Source organism: Aotus nancymaae, unplaced genomic scaffold, assembly GCF_030222135.1.
Source record: "Aotus nancymaae isolate 86718 unplaced genomic scaffold, 86718_ANA_hifiasm-v0.15.2.pri h1tg000108l, whole genome shotgun sequence".
NCBI classification, from domain to species: domain Eukaryota; kingdom Metazoa; phylum Chordata; class Mammalia; order Primates; family Aotidae; genus Aotus; species Aotus nancymaae.
In genome coordinates, this window is record NW_026988523.1 from 43491917 (window position 1) to 43515796 (window position 23880).

Consider the following 23880-nt stretch of genomic DNA (forward strand, 5'->3'; position numbering starts at 1 on the left):
AAAGTGCTATGCTAAGGTCTCTAAGGAATGACATTTCTGCTGAAATCTGCAAGACAAGGAGCCAGCTCTTCAAAGATCAGAAGGAAGAACATTCCAGGTAGAGGGACCAGGGAGGGCGAAAGTCCAAAGATGGGAATAAGCTGCATTCTCGAGGACTTGAAAGGCCTGCGTGACTGTACCAGAGTGAGCTAGGGAGCTCAGCAGGAGAGAAAAAACAGAGAAATAAGCAGGGATGAGAGCTTGTCAACAAGATGGAAACATTATTTTCTTAATTCTAAATATGATAGAAAGGCACGAAGGGTTTTTAAACAGCAAAGGGATGCAATTTTTTAGCTTTTTAAGGATCACTCGGAATTCTGATGGAGAATAAATTGTAGAGTGTTAAGAGGACCAGTCAGTAGACTGGCAAGAGGTGGGATTGGCTTAGTCTGCAGTTATAGCAACTGATGCAAAGAAGTGAATAGGAGCACATTAAAATTTTGTTTTAAATTTCAATAGGTTTTTGGGGAACAGGTGGTGTTTGGTTAGATGAATATGTTCTATAGCAGTGATTTCTGAGATTTGGTGCACCCATTACTTGAGGAGTGTACACTGTACCCAATGTGTATTCTTTTATCCTTCACCCCACTTCCACCCTTTCCCCTGAGTTCCCAAAATCCATTGTATTATTATCTGTCATCCATTGTATCATCCTTTGCATCCTCATAGCTTAGCTCCCACTTATGAGTGAGAACATATGATGTTTGGTTTTCCATTCTTGAGTTACTTCACTTAGAAAAATGACCTCTAACTGATACAAGCACATTGTAAAGATAGGTGGAGTCACAGTATTTTCTAAAACATTGGATATGCAGAGTGAGGAAAGGAGAGAAATCCTAGCTTTAGGTTTAAGCAATTAAGTGGACACAAGTAATAATTAATGAGATAGGGAAAGCTGGAGAAAAAGTATGGTTTAAAGAAGGGAATAAAGAATTCTATTTGGGCCAAGTTAACATTCTTTTGTGTGATGCCCTAGAATACAAACCTTAGGAAAACCAATTAAAATTATGAATATGGAGTAAAAAAAAGCATATGGAATCATGACAGCTTTGAAGGATCTTTCATCGCCAATAGTTGTGAGGTAAGTATGGCTGAGTACCAAGACCCAAATCTGTATTACAGAGTTGTAAATATTGCAGTGCCAATTAATTGTTCTCTGTGCTTCTTCTGTTAAGAGTCCTATGAGGAAGAAGGGAAGCCATGAGATGTGGAATATGGATATTTGCACAGACATAAATGAGGCTGAAAACTTTGAACCTCCCAAATCCCTGAATTTGTCAGAGGAGGCAACTTCTTTCCTTACCCTCTCCCCTTATCTTCTCCCTCAACTCACCTTTATCTGAATTTAAAAGGCTTTCAAAAGGGCAAAAATATACTAGGGGCATTTGCCTCACAAGCTGACACCAGTCCTCCTCAGGCCCTGCACTCACCACCTCTCATAGCCTCCAGGCCAATAACAAGAATTAGCCCAGTTAGAAAGACGTGAGCGCTGCTCATGAGGAGACGGACTATACACAAAGAGAATTACAAGATCACCCCAGACAGGAGCAAGGGAAGCATGAGGTGAATTTTAAGAGTATTAGACTAGGGAGGATAAGGATTACACTCAAGCTGATTTCAGTGACATGGATGCACGAACTCAAAATTTGGGGCTTAATGCTTTGGTGAATCAAAACCTATAATCAATGATGGCCTTGAATTAATGACATCAAACTGCCAGAACTGCATCAACATTCTGTATAAGAATAGGTCTGAAGGATCAGAAAATGTGAATGCTGAAATGGATCCATTACGTGCACTCTACTTAGATACTCCCTAAATATACCTTCCAAAGGAAGACCCAGGGGCACTCCCTTCACCAAGAAATTAGGAAATGCACCGATGAGTTGGGCACCAGCACAGCTAAAGGCTCTTCCATTTGTTCTCTTCTGTAGGTTAGAGAGGATGGTGAGGATGATGCCATAGATTGGGGTTCCCCAACCTCAACTGCACTAACGAGATTCTGTTCTTGTAGGGGCCAGGTGGTATCATTGAACCATCAGAGAATCGGAGCACAATTATTATCATAGGCCACAATGACAAAAGGAAAGAGTGTTTTAATATGTGTTGATGACTAATGAGTCACAGAATACCTAGAAATATATAGACTGTCTACTAAAGCTGCTTGACATATGTACGAAAAATATGTTAGGTTTGATGTACAGAAACCTAACTTACATTGCTAGAATGACCATTCTCAAACTCTTAACCAGTTCCCGGAATGAAGCTTGTTCCCAGACTAAGAGCCCTTTGACTGAGGAGGAGGCCAAATTATTTGGAGTTTAGACCCCACAATATACCTGTAAGTATTTACCATGAAGTTTCTATACCGTGAAATTTTATAAAGCTTTCATCATAAGAATCTAAGGCCATTTACCAGGGTGATTGTGGAAAAGAGGAAATAATCATATTTCCCTGAGGTTATCAGATATTGGTTTTGAACTAATGCTGATCCCTTAGAGACTCAAAATGTCACCATGGTCTGCTTGTCAAGCAGGGGACTATGGAGATGAGTTAATAGGTAGAGTCTTGATCCAAAATCTCCATATTATAGTGGAGACCAGATAATAGATGAAGCTTTGACCCAAGCTTATCTTAAAATGGGCCCATGCAGACTCGTTGGTCCTTCACTGTATCACAGAATTGGAAATGCAGACATACCTCAGAGACACTGTGAATTTAGTTCTAGACCATACAGCATTCATTTCCTTGTACATCCCTATCAGAACTTTTGGGTGACCAGGTGCACTGTCAATGAGCAATAATATTTTGAAAGGAATCTTTTATTCTGAGCAGTAGGTTTCAACTGTGGAAATAAAATATTCAGTAAACCATGCTGTAAACAGATGTGCTGTCATTAAGGCTTTGTTGTGCCAGTGATCGAGAACAAGGAGAGTGGATGTAGCACAATTCTAAAGGGCTCTTGGATTTTCTGAATGAATCTTGAACATTGGCTTCAACTTAAAGTCACCAGATACCTGAGCCCCCTACCAAGAGTGTCAGCGTGTCCTTTGAAGCTCTAAAGTCAGGCATTGACTCCTTTCTAGCTATAAAAGTTCTAGATGGCATCTTCTTCCAATATAAAGCTATTTAGTTTACACTAAAGAGCTGTTGTTTAGTGTAGCTACCTTGACTATCTTAGCTAGATCTTCTGCATAACTTGCAAAGATTCTACATTAGCACTTGTTCCTTTGCCTTGCACTTTTATGTTATGGAGACAGCTTCTTACCTTAAACCTAATGAACTAGCCTCTGCTAGCTTCAAAATTTCTTCTGCAGCTTCTTAACTGTTCTCAGCCTTCATAGAATTAAAGAGAGTTAGAGTCTTACTCTGGATTAGTCCATGGCTTAAGGGAAAGTTGTGGCTGGTTTTATCTTCTATTTAAATCACTAAAACTTTTTCCATTTCAACAGTAAGACCGTTCCACTTTCTTAGCAATTCTGTGTTCACTGAAGTAGCACTTTTAATTTTCTTCATGAACTTTTTCTTTGTATTCATAACTTAGTTAATTGTTTGGCACAAGAGGCCTGGCTTCCAGCCTATCTTGGGTTTCAACATGCCTTCTTCACTAATATTGTTTCTAGCTTTTTACTTAATTTGAGAGATATATAAGTCTTTCACTTGAGCACGTAGAGGCCATTGTAAGGTTATTAATTGACCTAATTTTAATAATATAATATTGTATCTTAGGGAATAGGGAGATCGAAGGAGAGGGAAAGAAATAAGAGAATAGATGGTCAGTGGAGCAATCACAACAGATAGACCTTAATTTATAAATTAAGTTCACTATCATCTTACTTGGGCAAGATTAATTGTGCCCCAAAATAATTAAAATGGCAACATCAAAGATCACTGATCATGTATTACCTAACAAATATATTAATAATGAAAAAGTTTGAAATATTGTGATAATTACCAAAATGTGACACAGAGACACATATAAGCATATGCTGTTGGAAAAGATGGTGCCACTAGTCTTGCTTGACATAAGACTTAAATTTGTAATAGATGCAATATCTGTGAAATGCAATAAAGCAAAATGCAATAAAATAAGGTATGCCTGTATTTGTTAAAAGGCAGATTCTTTATTTCTTTTCCATGAAGTAAGGTTATTAAGTTAGGAAGAGACAAGAGGAAGTCTTTAAAACTGACTTCTCTGACCAGAAATAGTGGTTCACACCTGTAATCCCTGCACTTTGGGAGGCTGAGGCACACAGATCATGAGGTCAGGAGATCGAAACCATCCTGGACAACATGGTGAAACCCCATCTCTACTAAATATGCAAATATTGGCTGGGCGTGGTGGCGTGTGCCTATAATCCCAGCTAATCAGGAGGCTGAGGCTGGAGAACCAGCAAGTTGGAGATTGCAGTGAGCCGAGATCGCGCCACTGAACTCCAGCCTAGCAACAGGGTGAGACTTTGTCAAAAAAAAAAAAAAAAAAAAAAACTGAACTGACTTCTCTATACATCCACTAAGAAAGCAAAACAAAATCAATACTGTAATCTTAAGAAAATGGCAGAGAATAGGATGGCAATTAAAGACTTGAAAGATGCAGAAATAGAAATTCCTTCTAAACTCTCAATTAAATTGCCTATTTGTCTTGTGCAAAAGCCATATGGGTTGTAAAGTATGATAGTAAATTATTAAAAATTTAACCAGGTCTTTATTATAATCACAACTACAACTTTAGATGAGGTATAATTATTATAGGAAATAAACATTATCCCTGACATCAGATAGACAGTTACTGATTTGGCAAATGCTTTGGTTCCTTTCTTTTCTATTTTTTATTTATTTTTATTTTATTTTTCTGATCTTCTGTTTGTGGAGTCTTTTCTATTTTAATCAGTAAGAAAAAGCAGTAGCAGATTTACATTTACATGACAGTCTCAACAATATACTTTTACAGTCTTTCTCAGAGCTATAACAACTTTCTTGATCCTCACAATTGTCCTCATATCCCATTAGGAAATTACCTAATGTACCAGTGGAACACCATACTGATAAATTAATGACATTATGCTATTTAGAACTGGCTGTCATGGAATAATAATCCTGTTAGATGCCTTAGTAAAACATGGGCATTCCAGAGTGTAGGAGTGAAACCCTGCAAAAGTTCAAGTTCCTGAACACTGGATGAATTTCTCAGGCTCCAGGAATGGTCCAGAGTATGTTAGATATTCCTTATAAAGTAACATACTTATTTGCCATATTTATATCACCCACCATGAAGCCAAAGCATACAGCTTCATAGAGTGTTTGTTTGTTTTGGTGTATTAAGACCAAAATATTTTTTGGCATCTTATTCTGACTCATTTACCAAGTAACCCATGTCTGTCAGTTTTGAATAAAGCCTAGAACAAGTAGATCTGTGGCAGATGAAAGCTATAACGCAAGATGCCCTTCTGCCTGGGCTTTTATGACCCAAAAGATCCATTCATATTAAAAGCATTTATGTTAGGCACATGTGCAGTATAGAGCCTCCAGAAGTTATGGAAAACCATACCATGTTTGCTATGATTGATAAGGCTATGAATGCATCTTCTGCCAACATCTATCCTGCATTTCAGCATAACTTATGACTTGACACTGGTTGAAACTGAGTACTTGACAATGGGTTACCAAGTTACTATGTGACTTGAACTTTCCATAATGAACCAGATATTATCTACAGAACCATAAAATTGGACATACAGAGAAACATAACCTTATAAAAGTGAAATGGTATATAAAAGACTGAACCCAGCAGGGGTGGTGGCTCATGCCTGTAATCCCAACACTTTGAAAGCCTGAGGCAGGGGGATTGCTTGAGCCCAGGAGTTTGAGACCAGCCATGGCAACACAGGGAGATCTCATCTGCACAAAAAATTTAAAAATTAGCCAGGTATGGTGGTGTGCACCTGTAGTCCCAGCTACTTGGGAGGCTGAGATGGGAGGATTGCTTGAGCCTAGGAGGTCAAGGTTTCAGTGAGCCATAGTCATAACACTGCACTCCAGCCTGGGTGACAGCAAAACCCTATCTCAAAAATAAATTAAATTAAATAGAATTAAAAAGACTAAACCCGAAACAGTCAAGGAGGCACAGGTTAATTGTACAAAGAGACCGTATTATGACAGTACCTGCCCATGCTGTGTTCCATTGCCTCTTCCTGAGCCTACGCATATGGCCTCATGTGATATTCTCTATGACCAATTAGAAGAAGAAAAGCTGCTTCTTCTAATATAATCGCTCATTTATAGATCTATACCCCACTCAGCAAAATGTCTGCAGATGCTGCACTATAGATGGCAAGAAAAAATCCTGCAATAAGGCAGACTTTTCTGCAGCCTATTCTGTTGCACACTTTGTATGATGGCCTGAATTACATACGTATTCTGATTTATGAGCAATGGCTAATGATTGACCAGCTAATCAGGAATTTGGAAAGGACAAAAGTGGAAAATTGATAACAAGTCATCAGTGGAGCTCTGAAACTAAAGAAATTATTCTGATAAATGCCCACTAAAGGTTGAGAAAACTCTAAATAAACAAATGGATAAGATGATTCATCTTATAGATGCCAATCAGCCTCTTTCCCCAGCCATCCCAGTGCTTATTCAGTGTACCCATGTACAAAGTAGCCATGGGGGCATGGATGAAGGCTCACAGCATGATCTTTCTCCATCAAAGCAAGTTCGACTACCAAGATAGCTGAGTGAATTGCCAATAGGAAAGGCCCAAGCTGAGCCCTCTATATGGCATCATTTCCCAGAGAGCTCTGTCAGCTTGCAGGGGGCTTTCACTGGGCCATGCTTCTTCTAAAGTGGGCAGCGTCTTGTCCTCACAGGGGGAAACACATATTTATTTTCTTACCTGAGGTGTTTCAGTTGGCATCATTATTTGTAGACTTAAAAATGCCTCATCCATCATTGTGGTATCTCACAACAGTTAAGACATAAAAATACTGTTAAGACATAAAAATAAGTCTTAACAGTAGACATGTTATGAAAGAACAATATCTTTTATGACCACAGAATTCAGTAACTTTATCACATGCCCCAACTTTCAGACATAGCTAGCTTAATAAAGTAGTGACCCATCCCACCAAAGGTTCAGATATAGTCCCACTTGAGAACCAACGCCCTGCCTTAAATCAACATCACCTCCCCATGGTGATGTTGGGTTCAGGAGTCAAAAGCTGGACATGGGAGATGCCCCCTAACTCTTATCTTTCTAATAACCTACTGGAAGTATTTTTTCTTCTTTTTCCTATGAACTTGATTTACATGTATTTGGAGGTTCTACTGCCCCATGAAGAAAAGCTTCCATCACGGCAATAAGTCATCATCCAAATGAACTGGATGCTAAGTCTGCCTCTATCCATAGAGGGAATTTACTGAATTGCTTCTTAATACTCCTTTGCCCCATAACCCTGGTTAATGAAAATCTGTGATGACCAAATAAAGACTTAACCACCAAGAACTCAGACTCTGCAGAAATTAAAGTTTCATTATCCTTGCAAAGTAAAGGACCCTGTTCAGCTGAGATGCTGGCAAAAGTCAAAGGGAATAAGGAATCTATAATGGAAGAAGGCTGCTCTCAATGCCTACTTAAACCTCAGATTGCTACAGAGGCAGAGATTATTACAGTGCTTTATGTTTCTTAAGACAGTTTTCTTTCTCCTCATTTTTTGTTAACCAACTCAAATGAAGAAGGTGACTAGTGTTTCAAGTATCAAGAGAAAGGTGACTACTCTGACATTTCCCCATGATGATAAAGGTGCTGATGAGACTTTCTGAGTCCTCTGTTTAGGATGCTAAGGGGAAAAGGGGACAGATTGTGTTAGTTATCATATCTCTACTTGTCCAGATTGAGCACTCCCCCTTCTCTACCCTACCCTCTCCCACAGCAGCATGATCTCTGTGTCCCACCTCCAACAGGGCTTTCATGACTTTGGCTTCAGCTAATTTGGGATGTCCAGCAAAAAATAACTAGAGGATGTGTGACATTTTGATTTGCAATAAAAATATATGTTTGGTCTTTGTCTCTGTTCCTGGAACAGGGCTCCTAAAACTCTTGGAATTGCGTAGGTTGTAAGTAAAATAAAGGTGAATGGAGCAACTTTTGTTATTCATAATAAGCCCCTTTCACCAATCCTGAGTTCTGTTAATTAGGTGATTTTTGTAAAGCCCACAGGATGGGGGCTGGTTGCCAAGGGAACCAACTTTGGGATAAGAGGGTTAAAACTTTCAGCCTCACTCCATCCCCCTACTTCCAGGAAAGGGAGAGGGGCTAGGGACTTGTCACCAATGGCCAATGATTAATCAATCCTGCCTTATAAAAACTCAAAAGGACACAGTTCAGAGATTTTCTGGATTCGTGGACACATGTAGGTACTATGAAGGCAGCATGCCTAGAGAGGCCATGGAAGTCCCGTGTCCCTTCCCCACATCCAGCCCTGTGCATCTCTTCCATCTGACTACTCCTGAGTTGTATTCTTTTGTAACAAGTTCATAGTCTAGAAAAAAAAAAACCCTTTTCCTAAGTTCTGTGATTTGTTCTAGCAAGTGATCAAACCCAAGGAGGGAACTGTGGGAACCTGTGATGTACAGCTGTTGGTCAGAGAACAGGTGACAACCTGGACTTGCCATGGATCTGAACTGGGACAGTCTTGTAGGACTGAGCCCTTAACACATGGGAACCGACGCTATCTCCAGGTAAATAGAGTCAGAAGTGAGTTAAATTTCAGGACACCCACTTGGTGTCCACCAAAAAGTGAGGAATTGCTTGATGTCAGAAGTGGAAGATTGAGAGTAAGTGTAGGAGTAGAGAGAGTAGAGAGAAAAACAGTGTTTTTTCCCGTTTAGGTAGAGGAGAATGAGGTCAGGATGCTTATTTCCCTGGCTTCCTCCCTATTAAGTTGCCCAAAGCTGGCAGAGTCCCCCGGCCAAGATCTTCCTCTCAATATAGCCTGCTCTGTAAGACTTTCTCGTCTTGTTGGTTCTGATTCACTCTCTGCCTTTTATTCCATCATGCCTCTGGGGGTAATTGCCCTGTTGCTGCTTGCCCTAGGTTCCTGTACTACCTACCACCTGCCCACTCATTTGCAATAAGGCTTTCTCAAAGTATCCCAATTTAAATGTGCTACCTATTCCTTATTGGGAACTTAACTAATATTATTGGTAAGGAAAATGAGAGCATAGGTATTGGGTAACAGATAATTGAAAAGATGAAATACTGATCATCGTTATTTTGACCTAAAGTTATTGTGGTGTGGTGGTTTTAAAATATGTCTACAAACTCTATGGTATCCTTTCCTTCAAGAAGTGGAGTTTAATCCCCTTCCCTGAGTGTTGGTAAGACTTAGTGATTTGCCTCTAATGGATAGAACAAAAGTGGAATGACAGTATACAATTTCAAAGACTATGTCATAAAAAGTACGGTGAATTCTTCCTTCCTCTCTTGGATCACCTGCTCTGGGGAAAGCCGGTTACCATGTCATGAAGACATGGAAAAAACTCTGGAGAGGTACACGTGGTAAGCAACTGAGGCCCCAGCCAATAGCCATATGAGTTAATCATCTAGGAAGAGGATCCTCAACCTCAGTCAAGTCTGCAAATGACTGTGGTCCCTGCCTATCTCCTGACCTCATCTACATGTGAACCACCCAGGCAAGCCACTTCTAAATTCCTGACTTGCAGAAACTGTGAGATAATAAATGTTTATTGGTTTGAGCCAATAAGTTTGAAGTGATTTGTTATGCAGCAATAGACATCTGATGTACTTGGCTACAGCTAAGATGATCATTAATAAGAACCATGGTTAATATTTATTGGATGCTTATTGTACATGAGTTACTATGCTAAGTGTTTCATTTAATCTTCACTCATATTCTATGAGGCATGTACTATTATTAGCTTCATTTTATAGATTAGGAGCCTGAGGCACAAGGAAGTTAAATATCCCATCCAAGGACACATAACCTGCACTGCGCTTCATAAGTTGTAAGATGCACAGTTTTTCATTCTTAACATCTCTGAAATCAGAACGCCTCTTATAATCAATAGTGTCCCACAATTGCTGGCAACCAGGCAGCAGTTTGATATAATTGCCATTTCATGCACATGTGTGGCCTTGGTCATAGCTGTTCATATTGTTATTGTTTCAATTACATTATAAACATTGGCTTGAATTACTGTTTAAAATATCTTCAAAGGAGTACACTATGACTTGGCATTAAAATTAAAAGTTATTGTGTACACAAAGAGACAAAAATAGAGCAGCGGATCATAAATTTTTTGTTCAAGAAACAAATATTTATCACCAGAGGAATAACAGCAAGTTCATATTTTCTTGCAGAACAATAACGGAATCCTTTATGATATCTAAGAAAGGATGATACTCACAAACAGCTGAAGCTGTTTCTCTTTATTCTGAGAGACGCGCAAAAGGATTGCCTATCACGTGCCAAATAAGACATTGTAATAAATGGCCAAATTCCTTGAATAAGAAGAAAGAAATTTTAAAGCAATGAGAGATTGTTGCAACTAATGCATGCATCATAGAGAACCACCATAAGGCACTGCTTCCTAGTGTCATTGGTGGCATTGTTTTCCTTCTTAGTGTTCAATAGAATAATAGTATATCTTATAATTGATGATGTCTTAGAGATAAAATATGTTAAGTGGTAGGGCTGCGATTTGAAGCTGGGTGACATGATTCCAGAGTTTGTGCTCTTAATCACTACACAAAGTGCTCCCTAGATGACTGGGTTTATTGAGAGTGCTTAGGAAATGCCCAGTCAATTTTGTATGGTAACGTAAATCAAACTTATTCAAACTAATTTCCATCTCTAGAAAAGTTCTGGCAATTGGTTACACAACAATGTGAATATACTTAACATTACTAAACTCCACACTTTAAAATGGTTAAGATGGTAAATTCTATGTTCTGTACATATTTCCACAATTAAAAATAAAAATAAATATGTAACTAAAATAAAATATTTGGTCAGGCACAGTGGCTCATACCTAAAATTCCAGCACTCTGGGAAGCTGAGGTGGGAAGAACGCTTGAGTTTAAGACTAGCTTGGGCAACATAGAAAGACCCTATCACTACTTAAAATGTCCAAAAATAGCTGGGCATGGTGGTGTACACCTGTAGTCTCAACTACTTGGGAGACTGAGGTGGGAGAATCACTTAAGCCTGGGAGGTTGAGGCTGCAGTAAGCAGTGATTGTGCCACTGCACTCCAGCCTGGGTGACAGAGTGAGGCCTTGTCTCAACATACACAAATAAATAAATAAACATAAAATATTAACACCTCAAGTATGCAATTTACTTTCTGTATTTGAGCCATGGTGGAAGTTATTAGCAGAGGGAGGAAGTTGAAGTTAGTATTTTAAATCTCAATATCAAAAAGCTTTAAGTTCCATATCTTGACTGGGGTGGTAGATACACAATACTTGTCAAAACTGAACAAACTGCAAACTTAAAATAAGAACATTTGCTGTATGTGAATTGTACCTCACTGTGTCACTCCCACTCTGTCACCCAAGCTGGAGTGTAGTGGTGAGTGGCGCAATCACAGCTCACTGCAGCCTTGACCTCCCAGGCTCAAGCAATTCTCCCACTCGGTCTGAGTAAATGAGACTACAGGGGCGCACCACCGCGCCCAGTGAATTTCTTCAATTTTTAGTAGAAATGGAGGTCTCACTATGTTACCCAAGCTGGTCTTGAACTCCTGGCCCCAAGCAATCCTATCTTGGCCTACCAAAATGCTGAGATTACATGCCTGAGCCATCATAACAAAGTTGATTTTTAAGACAACATTGAAAATGTGGATGGAGAACCAGGACTGGAAACAAAAAACTAGTTAACATTATTGATAATAAAGAAACCCAAACACCTCATGTTCTCACTCATAGGCGGGTGTTGAATAATGAGAACATATGGACACAGGGAGGGGAGCATCACACACTCTGGTATGTTGGGGGGGACTAGGGAAGGGACAGTGGGGGGTAGGGAGGTTGGGGAGAGAGAACATAGGGAGAAATGCCAGATATAGGTGACAGGAGGATGGAGGCAGCAAACCACATTGCCATGTATGTACCTATGCAACAATCCTGCATGATCTGCACATGTACCCCAGAACCTAAAGTACAATAAAAATATAAATATAAATATATATATATGTAAATAAATGCAGGAACAGAAAAAAACTTGGAATTTGTTGACATAATTTTCAGTCTTATTTCCTTAATTCATCATATAGGCTGTTCTATCTGGGCTTCATATGACAGTGCATATGTGAGAAGAATGTACATCCTGTCTAAGGTATTTCCTGACACTTCCAATATAGTTCCCAAAAGAAGGGTCTGGCATGACTTTTTCATGCTGATTCCACACCAGTTCCTAGGGAACAGCACACTTTTATCCAACCATTCACAACACATTTGTTTCATAATCTAATTTGTCAACTTAACTTTGAACAGAGTATCTATTAGTAAGTCAAGTTGACATTAATTCATTCTTCACTTTCCCTATATGAAGTAGAAGGAAAATACAAACAAGTTCCTTTCCCTTCAAAACCAAGCAGTTGGGAGGAATTTCTCACAGCTTCATTTCCTTATTTGGGAGCAAAGAAGATGTAAATTATAGGAGTCTGTCTCCCTCAATCTTTGGCTGCAGGAGAAAATTCTGTGCCTACACTTTCAAAGAAATGCACGCAGCTCTTGGACCAATGGATCTCACCTCTCCTTGAGCCATTTCTCATTGTTGAAAAAGATGGAAAAGTTGAAGATGCTGAAAAGATGGAGAGTTCCTCTCAGCCCCTGCCAAAGGAGCCTAGGGAGTAGACTTCCTCTAGTGCACAAATACTGGATGGGATGCAGGAAGAGAAGTTTGAGAGGAGAAAAATACAAACACAAGTAGACGATGCTGCACTATGATTTTCCCTCTGTCATGGGCTAAGCAATGCAACTGAAGACAGGAGACTGATTTTAGCCTTGGGTTACCAGCACTGGACTAGATAGTTCGGTTGTGAAGACAGTCATAGAGTGGTTAGATAAACTGTTCACCAAGACTGGTCTACACTAAAAACAAAGTAAGGGAGAGGGTTTCAGGTCACTCTGTCCTGTGTAGCACTCTACCTTGACCACACAGTTATCCTGGATTTAATTGCCTACCATATCTGTCACAGACCAGAGAGGGGTAAAGCAGGGTTGAGCATGCACAATACGAGCTAATTTTAGGGGAACAAACAGTTTTGCAGTGGGGTGGGAGTGGGAACATCAAAGCCAGAATGTAAAAAAAAAATGCAGTAACTCATACAGACTTTTTCATTGTTTCACCAAAGGGCCTGAATCAAATGGCTCACCAGCTCCATACCTCTGTTCTGCCATGTATAAATTGGAGGCAATATTGAATTCTGTTCTTTCTCTCTCTCTTCCTTGTCTTCCTTTTTTGTATTTATTTATTTAAAACTGCTATTTCTTTAACACCATGAATGCAAGTCACTGCTTAAGGTCCTATAAAATGGGCCTTGCCCTCAGAGCATATAGGCTAGTGAGGAAAACAGATGTTTATTTAAATAAGTAATGCTGATAAATGCTGTAAAGGCAAAGAACAGGTGACTCACCTCTTAGTGGAGTGACATGCAGTAATACGTGGAGGGGCCCTCTGTGGGAAAAGCTTGAGCAGGAATAATAATGATGAAGACATTAAACTTGCTGAGATTGTAGAGCATCAGCCGTTCAACTGGATGTGTGAAGAGAATGAAAGGCAGAGAGAGAAAGAGGCAGAGGCGCAGAGAGAGGAGGCACAGAGAGGGGAAGACATGGAGAGACAGAGAGAGAGAGCAAGAGAAGGAGAGAAGAGGTCTCTCCGACTCTCACCTTCCCCTCCTCTCTCTCTCCTTGAGGAGACCCTGACTCTCACTAGCTCGGCGTTTCATCAACCATCCATGCAGCCAACAGCAGCCTTTGCTCTCACTGGTCTTCACATCTCTTTTCCCTTTTGGAGGGGGAGGTGATTGGAGAGTGGAAAAGCATGCATGCACTGTGCCCAGGCTATCTATCAAGACAGGCAGAGGAGGGCACCAGGGAGGGCTGAGATTTCCAAATCCCACTGTCAGGGTGAACCTAATGTTTGTTGTTAATGACTTTGACGTTATTAGGCTAGACAGAGGGATGTCGATGTGAATCATTTTCAGTGTTATTCCATATTCATAATGGACTAAATATAGTAAGAGGAATGGGACTGGCGGGCACGGGCCTCTGGATGGTCATAGTGGATGATTCCCATGATGAAATTAAATGCCAGCCCAGCTCCTTTGTTCCCTAAGAGGCACAGAAACCCATATCCCTAGCCTCCAACCCAAAATGAAACCAAGACACAGTTGTTAGATTTCTATCCTTCTTTCCCAGTAGCCAAATTCAAATAACATTTCATGAGGCCAGACACTCGGCTCTGATTTGTGAAGATTTAGAGTCTACAGGTGCTGCCAGGGGCAGCCAATCCCAACCTGTCTCTTCCTAACGCTGTCTGCACCTTTACTCAGTGCCAAAGCGTGGGGGTAGTGCTTTTCATTAAATGAGAAGGTTAATGTTTTCACTTATGTAAAGGAGAATTGGATGGGGGGAGGGATTGCAATGAAGTGAAAATAAATAAACCTTTTTCATTGTAAATCATGAAAGGCAGAGGTCAAGAAAAAAAGTACAGAAAAATGGTCATTGTATTATTTGCAGAATTCAATACTGAGAACTCAGCTGTAATGCCTAGTATACTAGAAGTTCCAGATCATAAGTTCTGATGGATTCCATTTATTATTGACTGTATGCAATATACCATTTAACATTTAGTCCCAAATAAAGAAAAAAGGATGTATTAATTTGGTTTTTATTTATAAAATTTCCGATTATAAAATAGTATGTATTCAACATAAAATAACTGAAAAAAATCAAAAGGTAAAATTACATGTGATGTACCTACTCTAGGGTGATCACCACAAAAGGTAAAATTACATGTGATGTACCTACTCTAGGGTGATCACCACAAAAGGTAAAATTACATGTGATGTACCTACTCTAGGGTGATCACCACAAAAGGTAAAATTACATGTGATGTACCTACTCTAGGGTGATCACCACAAAAGGTAAAATTACATGTGATGTACCTACTCTAGGGTGATCACCACAAAAGGTAAAATTACATGTGATGTACCTACTCTAGGGTGATCACCACAAAAGGTAAAATTACATGTGATGTACCTACTCTAGGGTGATCACCACAAAAGGTAAAATTACATGTGATGTACCTACTCTAGGATGATCACCACAAAAGGTAAAATTATTATATGTAATGTACCTACTCTAGGATGATCACTACAAAAATTGTCTCTCATTCAGTACCTTTCCTATGTATTATATATACTGATGAGTATTTGTGTGTATGTAAGTATATTTATTGACATCTCTGTATGTTTTACATCTATATATCTTCAACCATGTTCTGATTGGCATATGTATGCACATTATACTGTCTTGAGGTAATAAACTTTAAAATTGTTCAGTATAGACAATGTGATAAATGTGTGTATAATTTAATTTGAATATTCACCTGGAATGATCCAGAAGTGTTTACTTAACATGTAAAAAATTATGATCAAGATCTATACCAGTAGGTTTGCTATCACTCTTATTGATTTTAGAAATAATTTTTGGAAGAGAAAAGTAAGTGGTATTCAGGGTATGCATCCTGGTTTGTTCTACTGTGAGCACCAAATCTCCCAGAGTCCCCTTATGCACCACTCTGAGCCAGAGTTGCTAAGAGAGGAATTTGCATGAGATTTGAGATTTGGGAACTGGAAGGGAAGCAGCATTACTCTCTGAAGACTTTCGCAGTTTGGTACATGAACAAATGAGCAGAGATGCCTAGCATGCTCTAGCTTGTCCTTACTCTCCTCTTCCCATGTCTAGCTCTTTTAACTCTCAGTCCTATCGTCCAGCAACAGCCCAGACTACCTCCAGCCTCTTGGCACAGAACCACAGCGGCTTTCCAGTCACCTCTCCTTAAGCTTCCCTCTGTGTGGTCCCACTTTGACCACCTTACACACTTGATTTTTTAGATTCCCTTGCAAGTTCCAACTTGTCCACCTGCACCAGTGCCTTTTTGTCAGATCATCTAGCTTCCATTCCACACCTCCATTTCTTTTTTTTTTTTTCCCTGAGATGGAGTCTTGCTCTGTCACCAGGCTGGAGTTCAGTGGTGTGATCTCGGCACACTGCAACCTCCCCCTTCCGGGTTCAAGCGATTCTCCTGCCTCAGCCTCCCGAGTAGCTGGGACTACAGGTGCCCACCACCATGCCTAGCTAATTTTTTTGTATTTTTAGTAGATACGGGGTTTCACCATGTTGGCCAGGATGCTCTTGATCTCTTGACCTCGAGATTTGCCTGCCTTGGCCTCCCAAAGTGCTGGGATTACAGGTGTGAGCCACCGTGCCTGGCCTCCACACCTCCATTTCTTAAACTTTTCCTACAATTATATAAGGTGTCATTTGTATGATAAATGCATTATTCCATGCCATTCAGTCCCTCTGCTTCTCTGACTGAACTCTGAATGGCAGTTTTTGTTCTAGAAGTGGTTCCAAGTGAATGAGAATCTCTAATCTGACTATTTTTAAAGGTGTTAATGACCCTATTTCTACTCTGAGTAGAGACACAGGTAAATAGAAGTCCATGGCATGCAGTAATATAACAGTTCTTTAATTCATAATGTGTGGTCACATGGATCAAATGCCTGGAGAAGACAAAGTTTTGAGTGATCAAGTAGCTACTGCCATAAAACATTTTAGATATTAGTGGAAATAATGAATATAAGACTATGGGATTTGTGGTTGCATCTAATTATATTGTAGAAAATGGGGAAAGAAAATAGGAAGCTCGGTACATTAAATTTCCAAATCAAGGTCCAGATACATGGCCACAAAACAATTCTAGCTGCCTAACAGTAATTCATCTTTTCTCACTTCGGGTTGAGATTTCTGAAGAATAACTCCAAGCCGTCTTCTGAATGGCTGAATCATAATGCAAATTGAATTTATAAGTTTGCAGAATCTCCTATTTAGAGCATTAGGTCGTGCCAACATTTGGAAAGGAGGGGATATGTGCATAGATTCAAATGAAGCTAATTACTTTGAATTCCTATATTCTGCCAAGATTGTGTGAACTAGATACATACCTTTCTCCCTTGTCTGAATTGGCCTCCTCTTCCCTGGAGGACCTATATGGGTGTCTCCTACTTTGCATGGAAATTCTGATTCTCCTCAAGACCTACCCCTACAACATCTCATTACTCTTAGAACTATATCTAGACTCAGGTCTCAGCAGGCACCAAGGAGTCAGTGAAGAACTATAACCCATGAAGTATCACACATATAGAACAAAATGCAAGATTCTGACAATTGTATAATCAGATATTTAGGGGAACAGGTATTACTTGGATAAGGATGAAAGAGGTATAATATTAGACCAGGACAAATTCACTGACAGGGGTATAATAAGGAAAAGTTCTGGATTCAATGTATTAGTACAATGTATTAGTAATAATGTGCATAAAGGTTGATTTCCAATTGTATGCCATCTATAAGAAAGGCACTTCAAATATAAATAAAATTATATTAAGATATCTTACCATAGCTTTACAACAGTTCTTAAAATCAGCCTTTTAAAATTTGTTGAGTCATTTATGGCTCAGCAAATAATTTATATATTTTTAAAAGACTGTGTATTCCATTATTTTTGTGGGTATAGTGTTCTGTAAATATCTATTAGGTAAAGGTAATTGATGGTATTATTCATTCTTAATATTTTCATAGCCTTACAGATTTTCATCCAGTTGTTCTATTACTGACAATGGACTGTTAAGATTCCCAAAATACAATTTACATTTACATTAAAATAATAATGTTGAATTATAGTTATTACAATAATAAAGTAAAATTTTATACCAATAAATTTAACTTAGATAAAATAGACTAATTCCTTATAAAATTACAACATATCAAAACTGACACAAGAAGATACAGAAAATGTAAATAGTTATATCTACTTATAAAATTTTACTGGTGGTTTTTTTTAAAAAACATCTATGCTTAGATAGTTTCAATGGTGAATTCTTCAAATATTCAAAGGAAGAAATAATAGCAATCTTACACTTTCACAAAATGAAGGAGGAAAAAGTCAATTTCTTTATAAGACTCACAAGACTCGTTATATGAAAAGATATCACAAGAAAATAATTTTAAAGTCATTTTTACATGAACAAAAAATATCCTTAACAAAATATAGCAAATACTACTTTAACAATGGAAACAAAGTAATTCATTGCAATAACAGAGTAAAATTTTTTTAAATGATTGGCTTTATAGAAGTGAAAATTTTTGTCAAAATTTAACATACATTTATGATTTTTGAATTCTTAGGAAAACTAAGAATAGAAGGAAGCTTCTACAACCTGATAAAAGAGTGATGTGGTCTTTTTTTTTTTGAGACGGAGTCTCACTCTGTCGCCCAGGCTAGAGTGCAGTGGCGCAATCTCCGCTCACTGCAACCTCCGCCTCCTGGGTTTAAGCGATTCTTCTGCCTCAGTCTCCCGATTAGCTGGGTCTATAGGCGCATGCCACCGTGCCCGGCTAATTTTTTTTTTATTATTGTTATTTTCAGTAGAGACAGGGCTTCACCATATTGGCCAGGCTGGTTGAACTCCTGACCTCGTGATCTGCCCATCTCGGTTTCCCAGAGTGCTGGGATTACAGGCGTCAGCCATCGCTCCCAGCCTGTGGTCAGTATTTTTAATGGTGGTAACAGTGACATATTAAATTATTTCCCTGAAGATTGGAATCAAGGCAGGGATGTCTATTCTCATCCCTTCTAGTGTTATTCAGAACAGTTATTCAAAAAAAAAGTATCAAGTTTGGAAGGGAAGCAGTGAAATATTCATAGATAAAATAATTGTTTATATAGAAAACTTTATGTAATCTTTTTGAAAAAATCTACTAGACTTAATAAGTAGGATTAGAAAGGATACAAAGCTAATATCTTTTTAAAAAGCAAAAAATTGGATAATGAAACAAAAAAAATTACAATATCATCAACATAAAAAGTAAGAATAAATTTAGCAAAAATTATGCAAGACTTCTACCTTAAAATTTCAAAACTACTGAGATAAAGCAGAAAAGGCCAGAATGAACAGAGATAAACCATTTCCACCAGTTGAAAGATTCACATTGTTAAGATGTCAGTTCTTCTGAAATTGATCTATAAATTAAACACAATCTCAATCATAATACCTACAGACTTTTAAAACAGAAATTGGTAGTTGATTCTAAAAATATTCATAAAAATGCAATGGCCCAGATTAACCAAAACAATCTGAGAGAGAGAAAAAGAGAGAGAGGCCAAAGTTCTCAAGCCTGATTTGAATTCTCAAGCCTGATTTCCATACCTGCTATAAAGCTACAGTAATCACATGAGTGTAGTATGGCATAATGATAGACAGATCAGAATGGAACATAGAAATCGACCGCCACATATACAGTATATTGATTTTCAACAAAGTTACCAAGGCAATTTAATAAGAAAAAAATGTTCCAAAAAATTATGCTGAAACCACTAGTTAGTATGAAAAAAACAAAACAAAACCCTCTAATCTCTCTACCCTACATTGCTATTTTAATTAGTCTTTCTTTTTCATCGAAACAACCCAGTAATTTGCCTTGGATCCAGGTTTTGAGACAGGTTCAGGTAGACTCCATGTGTCTTTCATTTGGGACACAAATTGAAAAAGTAACACTGACTGAAGCTTGCCCTTTTCTTAAATAACAGAAAGAGGTGAAAGATAAACTATCAAGCACATTTAAAGCCTCTGCTCAATACGGTATCCATCACATCATACTCTATACTCACAGTCTATTGGATGAAGAAGTCACATGGCCAATCCCAACCTCCAAGAGATAGGGAAGTACACTCCTTTAGAGTAGAGTGGGGAGAAGTGAGCATTTGCTGAACAATAATATTCTTTTACATATCTTCCTCTTTCTTGTTGCATATTTGAAAACATATTTATTCTACCTCCTTAGAGTAGACAGAGTTTGGCTGAGTGCAGAATTCTCCATTTAGAATAAATTTTCCTAGTGTTCAAGGGAATTGTCCCACCCACTGACTTCTAGCTTCGAGAATTGCTGATAAACAATCTGGTTGTATTTGTTGCAAATGACCTACTTTTTCCTCTTTGAAAACATCTTTTTATCTAAAATTCCACTACAATATGTCTAGTTTGATAGTGTTTCATTCATTCTAACTGATGATAGAGAAGACTTTTCAATCTGGAAATTTATAACTCTCATTCTTAAAAATGCCATTGTACTCCTTCTTTGATTAATCCCCCCTTTTCATTTTCTGAGCACTCTTTCTGGAACTCATTCCTAGACTGATCTTTTAAGTCTAACTTTTTAATTTATCTACTCTACTTGGGCCTATTTGTTCTATGTTTTGAGAGCTTTTTCTTGGTATTGTTTTCTAAACTTTCTACAGAATATTTTTCTTCAAATATGTCACTTAAGATGCTCATGGCCTTCGAGTAAGTAAGGATTCAACTCAAAATAGGTTAAACAAAAAGATTATCTCCCATAGCAAAAAGTCCAGAGGTGGGTAGCAAAGTGGTTAATTAATTCAACTGCTTGATAACATAGGGCTTTGTCAGCTCCATTATGTCACCCTTGTCACTTGGCTTATAGACTCTTCGTAACAGGATGGCTGCAGCAACACCAAGCATTGTATCTCCACACAACTAGATCTAAAGGAAGAAAAGGAAACATCTGTCTTGTGTCCTTTTTTTAAGAGCAAGAAAAACTGTCCCAGAAACACCGCAACTGACTTTCCTTCACGCTTCATTGGCCAATATTGTATCACATACTCATTCTTAAGCCAGTCATATGGCAGAAGGAATAGAATTTTCACATTATAGTAATCAAGACCCACTTCTTGTGATGGGGAGGAAGTAAGTCTCCCCTGAAACATAAGACATTTGAAGAAGGGTGCACACATCAGGGTTCTGCCGGAAGAGAGGAAGTGAGGGGAACAGTCGTTGCATGAGCAACTCCGAGTGCTATATTTGGCAATAGAGTCTTAATATCAAATAGCTCCTTTCTGTTTTGATTGTTCCATTTTCATGATATCATTTCTTATTTCATGAATGCAGTTATTTTATCTCAGAGGGTTCTAATTAGTTTTATCGACTCTGATATTTTTCTTATACATGGTTTTTTATGACATTATTTTTTCTATCTTATTTCCATCAGCCTTGCATTCCTCAACTGTCTATTGATCCTTAGTTATGTCTATATCTTAAATGTGACAACCAAGAGCAGACCAGGGGCTTGATGCCTATGGATGGGACTTTCATCTGGCAGGCTATGGCCCAGGATAATTAAGCCAGAAGTGTGTGAGAAAAGAGCTCCCTATTTCTCAGGGAGATCTTTAGGATAAAAAGTGCAAAATTTTTTTTAATAACAGATATTCAATTTCCCTATTTAGAAAAAATATCAGGGGTGCTGACATGAGTAAAGAAAAACAGGTGTTCAGGAAAACAGGAAGTATGTATATGTACTTCCAATGAATCAGATATATAACTCCATATTAACTTCCTATCCACCCACGTGCCTGCAGCCTCTGTGCTGGTTCCTGTGCTACAGAGAACCTCTGTTCCCATTCTGTCCTTCTTCTGGCCTCAGCTCTCCCCATTGGACAAGAAGTTCAAAGGACCAAGGAACGATCCATCCAATGCCCACAGCTCCCCTTTTTGACTATGCTCTGGCTAATCAGGATCTCAGAATTCTCTGCCCAATCAGCTCCAAGCCCTCTTCCTTCCAGAGACTGCTCAGGCCTCTTTCCTAGGCCTTGAAAAGTAGTGAAGGGGAGGTGATTGGTGGCATATGGATAAAGTGCCAACACGTGCCAACTGGGTTGACTCCACAGGTGCACAGGAGGGTGGCCTTTTGTGGTGCAGAACAGAGGTAAGGTGAAAGGGAAGGGGTGCTGGCCAGGGGTTGGGGACTCTGTACCATTTTTCTGGGTCCCACAAAGAACATAAGGCTTGTTTGCCTCTCTCTCTCTCATTCCTCGTGCTTGCAAATTCCATACGTCATTGGGATTAGGAAGGTAAAGAACAGCTTCCCTATTTGTATCTCTGAGTTCATGCTTCCCAAACTTGACAATACATAAGAATCAATTGAGCTTATTAAATAGATTTCTGGCCCCATCCACAGAATCCGATACAGTAGTTCTGGCAAGCGACCCACGAATTTCCTAACACGTTCTGGGGGTGACCTGCTGACCCGTAGACTGCAATCTAAGCATTGCTTTGTACAGGCCTCCTGCACTCCATGTCTTGCTTCAGCAGTTACAAATTTCCTCTCTATTCTCTCTGTCTCTCAGAAATTTATTTAAGTTTTTATCTGTGATGTTTCTTCATTGTTGTGTTTTATGCCTTTGAAATTTTTATTTACTATCATTTTATTGGCTTCTTAAGAGGAAGAAAAGACGTGATCAGTCATATTTTTTGTGAAAGTTTTATACAAGTTTTTTTTAGTTGGTATTTAAAGGGGTAATTTTTATTTAACCGAAAATTAACTTAAGTGACCTGCCTCTTCTTTCTGATGGTGACAGATAAATGGTGTGTTACAGTATTATCATAAAATAATAGTTTTGAGTCTAAGACTTGATTTGACCTCTACTTGACCTAATGCACATGAATATTATTTTACCCTAGCAGCTTTATCTGTAAAATGTCAATATCATAATTATACTTGATTTTCATTTAATAGGAGTATTTTGAGGTTAAATGAGAAATTACTTATGAGACATTTCCAGGACTTGCATTGCAGTAATCAGGCTCCATATTTATGTAGGTCTTGGCTCTGAGTCGCCTCAGACCCAACACAGACATTGTCTGAGTCATCATTGCCTGGCACGCTGGAAAGAAGTGCAGTATAATTGGAAGAGAGTAAGCACTGGAGTCAGACAAACCTCAGTTTGAATCTGATCTGAGCCACTAGCTATCTGACCTTAGGTACATTTCCTCATTTGCAGAAAAGTCAGACAAAGATCTAGCAACTCTATTTAAAAATGCATGCTAATTTGATAAGAAAAACAATAGAATCCTAAAAGATAATATAAAAATAATTCACAAGAAGACAAAAATGCTGCTGCTAATAAATGAACACATGAAAAATATTCAACCTTGCCATTCAGTTTTTTAAAGATACAGAAGTCAAAACAATATATTATTTTTATCTATAGATTGGCAAATATTTTTAAATGATGATACATATTACTACCCAGTGAAATATATGCTGTATGAACTTGAGGTGCTGTATCATGATAGGACATTTCTGTAAGGGACTTAGCATGTATGCATCACGATTTACATGCCCATATCTCTTGATTCAGCAGTGTTTTTGTCTATGAATATGTGTGTGCATCTCTTATAAAAAATACTCTATATGAGGAAAATGCATAAAGATGTGTCTGTATTATTTATAATTTGCTTTCAAATGCCTCAGTAGGGAAAGTGTGACAGATGCATGCCCCTTTTAATCTACACCTTCTGGGAAGATATTGATAATATTTAAGCTTTTCTAAAGAGGGATAATCAAGACTGCATTCCTGAGGAATAATAATTAGAAAGCTTGATAAGTATATATGGGATGTTATAAAGCACTTTCGATGCACAATAAGTAGGGGTTGGATAATGATGGAGG

At 38.5% G+C, this 23880-nt stretch overlaps 1 long non-coding RNA gene across 1 annotated transcript in view; it reads right to left on the reverse strand.

Annotated features, from left to right (window-relative positions):
* LOC135272289 (uncharacterized) overlaps positions 1-23880 on the reverse strand; it is a 110410-nt gene that overhangs the window by 51411 nt on the left and 35119 nt on the right. The gene's annotated exons all lie outside the window — the stretch shown is intronic.